This window comes from Procambarus clarkii, chromosome 63, assembly GCF_040958095.1.
Source record: "Procambarus clarkii isolate CNS0578487 chromosome 63, FALCON_Pclarkii_2.0, whole genome shotgun sequence".
Lineage (NCBI taxonomy): Eukaryota > Metazoa > Arthropoda > Malacostraca > Decapoda > Cambaridae > Procambarus > Procambarus clarkii.
The window spans coordinates 10,910,755-10,912,315 of NC_091212.1; positions in this window are offsets into that span (position 1 = coordinate 10,910,755).

A 1,561-nucleotide genomic window follows, 5' to 3' on the forward strand; every position below is an offset into this window, starting at 1 on the left:
CTTGGTTGATTTCACTATGCTGAATACCTATAACATGTGCATTGTAAAAGCTTGGCTGAAAACATTATTATGTAAAGTTAGTGGCGTTAGTGTTGCTCGGTGATAAGAGCAAACACTCGCAACTAACATGGTGATGCCATAGTTTAAGGAGTATGGTGATGAACTGTGTATACAGGGCTGCATTAGGACCTTTGGAGGGCCTAAGGATGAAAAAATTATGGAACCGAGTGTAATTACCTAAGTGTAGTTACAGGATGAGAGATACGCTCGTGGTGTCCCGTCTTCCCAGCACTCTTTGTCATATAACATTTTGAAACTACTGACGGTTTTGGCCTCCACCACCTCACCTCACTTGTTCCAACCGTCTACCACTCTATTTGCGAAAGCGAATTTTCTTATTTCTTCTGCATCTTTGTTTAGCTAGTTTAAATCTATGACCTCTTGTTCTTGAATTTCCAGGTCTTGGGAAATCTTCCCTATCAATTTTATCAATTTCTGTTACTATTTTGTACATAGAGATCATATCACCTCTTTTTCTTGTCTTCTAGTTTTGGCATATTTAATGCCTCTGACCTCTCCTCATAATTTTTGCCCTTCAGTTCTGGTAGCCACTTAGTAGCATGTCTTTGCACCTTTTCCAGTTTGTTGATGTGCTTCTTAAGATATGGGCACCAGACAACTGCTGCATATTCTAGCTTAGGCCTAACAAAAGTTGTGAACAATTCCTTTAGTATTTCCCCATCCATGTTTTTAAAAGCAATTCTGAAGTTAGAAGGCGTGGCATAAGCTCCTCGCACAACGTTCTTTATGTGGTCCTCGGGTGATAGTTTTCTATCTAGAACAATCCCTAGATCTCTTTCTTTATCACGATTTTTTAAAGATTTCTCACATAATTTATAGGTTGTGTGGGGTCTATGTTCTCCTATTCCACATTCCATAAATAGCATTTATTCACATTAAATTCCATTTGCAAAGTGGTGCTCCATATACTTATTTTGTCTAGGTCTTCTTGAAGGGCATGACAATCATGCCCTTCAAGAAGTTAGGAAGGATAAGTTGCTTATCCTTCCTATTATCTTAGCATCATCAGCAAACATGTTCATATAATTCTGTATTCCATCTGGTAGATCTTTTATGTAGACAATGAACATCACCAGTGCAAGAACTCTGTACCCTGTGGTACTCCACTTGACATTTCTCCAGTTCGATACATTGCCTCTGATAGAAAAATGCGGGCAGTTATCAGTCAGAAAATTTTTCATCCATGTTAGAAGCTTACCTGTCACCCGTCCAATATTTTCCAGTTTCCAGAACAACCTCTTATGTGGAACTCTGTCGAAAGCTGTTTTTAGATCCAGGTAGATGCAGTCAACCCAACCATCTCTTTTCTGTAAAATCTCTGTGGCTCGATCATAGAAACTGAGTAAATTCGATACACAGGATCTTCCAGATCGAAAACCATACTGTCTGTCTGATATTATATCATTGCTCTCCAGGTGTTCTACCCCATTTAGTTTTTATTATTTTTTCCAATATTTTGACTATTACACTTGTCAATGAT